We start from the raw sequence: 2029 nt of genomic DNA, 5'->3' as shown, positions 1-2029 counted from the left end.
CAACCTAGATGTCCACTGGCAGACAAATGGGTAAGGAAGTTGTGGTATATATACACAATGGAATACTACTTAGCTATAAAAAGTAACATACTTGAGTCAGTTCTAATGAGATGGATGAAACTGGAGCCTATTATACAGAGTGAAGTCAGAAAAAGAAACAGCAATACTGTATATTAACACACACACATATATATATATGGAATTTAGAAAGACAGTAACGATGACCCTACATGCAAGACAGCAAGAGACACAGATACTTTTGGACTCTGTGGGAGAAGGCAAGGGTGGGATGATTTGAGAGAATAGCATTGAAACATGTATATTACCATATGTAAAATAGATGACCAGTGCAAGTCCGATACATGAAGCAGGGCACTCAAAGTTGGTGCTCTGGGACTACCCAGAGGGATAGGGTGGGAAGGAGGTGGGAGGGGGATTCAGGATGGGGGGACACATGTACACCCGTGGCTGATTCATGTCAATGTATAGCAAAAACCATCACAATATTGTACAGTAATTATACTCCAATTAAAATTTAAAAAACTGTACCAGGTTGGTAAAAGAGACTGGTAGAAGATTATGAACCTACATTGTTTAAGAAATGCATTATGGTTTTCACTAAGAAATTAACTGTAATATTTACTCTTTATTCAGTGTTATCACTGATAAGGATCAGCAATGAAGTAGGTATGTTGTAATTAAAACAGAAACGACAGTTACTGCCCTATGGGAAAATGAAGTCGCTCAGTCGTGTCTGACTCTTTTCGACCCCATGGACTGTAGCCTATCAGGCTCCTCCGTCCATGGGATTTTCCAGGCAAGAATGCTGGAATGGATTGCCATTTCCTTCTCCAGGGGATCTTCCCGACCCAGGAATCGAACCTGGGTCTCCTGCATTGCAGGCAGACGCTTTACCGTCTGAGCCGCCAGGGAAGCCCTATGGCAAAGTTCTACTTAATTGTTTGTCTTCATGGAATATAAAATAAACAGGCTTTCCCTTCAATATGAGAGCCCAATCTTGTTCAATTGGGCACTTCTACTTTCAATGCAAATCTATCATCTAACCACTTAAGCTCCAGCATATTCCTCCCAAAATATATGAGTCATATTGATATAAAACACTCAGACCTGTTTAACATTTATGTACAGTATACATTTGAAATGATAAAAACTGTCCTAACCAAGGAGATAGTTCTGAGACACGATGGGACACATGTTTTCAGCACATGATGTTACAGTGAATGGAAGGGTTTCATGCCTTAGTGAAGGAGCATGTCCTCATGTTGGCCAAGTGGCACTAGTGGTAAAGAATCTGCCTGCCAATGCAGGAGATGTAAGAGACTCAGGTTCAATTCCTGGGTCAGGAAGATCCCCCAGAGAAGGAAATGGCAACCAACTTCAGTATTCTTGTCTGGGAAACCCCATGGACAGAGGAGCTTGGCAGGTTACAGTCCCTGGGGTCGCAATGAGTTGGACACAACTGAGCGACTAACACAAAACCAAGGAGTGCACAGAGTGTGGAACATGGATAGAAAAGGATGACCCAGAATCTGCCCAGTGGTCCAGTGGTTAAGACTTCACCTTCCAATACGGGGCTCCATCCCTGGTCAGGGAGCTAAGATCCCACATGCCTCATGGCGAAAAAATCAAAACATAAAACAGAAGCAATTTTGTAACATAGTCAATAAACACTTAAAAAAAAAAAAAGTCCACCAAAAAAATCCCACAGAAGAGTGGCAATAAACAAATACTTCGTATAAGGCTAAGACTGTGTAAGGTAGTCTGTTACTGGAATATAAGGATTAAACTATGGGCTGTTAGAGTGTTAATTAACCTAATATTTTTTAGTCTTTTAACTGACTCTACCTATCCAGATTTTTCACTTAAATAATATACTTATTCTGCAAACTTTTACATTAAGGGATAGATAATTTTAACACAGAATATCTCGGAACAGCTCATTCAAGAGAGGTTCCTAAACCTTAGCCAACAACTGCTAGCAGGATCTACCAAATGTGGAGAGGAAAGG

Source organism: Capra hircus, chromosome 21, assembly GCF_001704415.2.
Source record: "Capra hircus breed San Clemente chromosome 21, ASM170441v1, whole genome shotgun sequence".
In the NCBI taxonomy this organism is placed as follows: Eukaryota; Metazoa; Chordata; class Mammalia; order Artiodactyla; family Bovidae; genus Capra; species Capra hircus.
Note: the sequence above shows the minus strand (reverse complement) of the source record.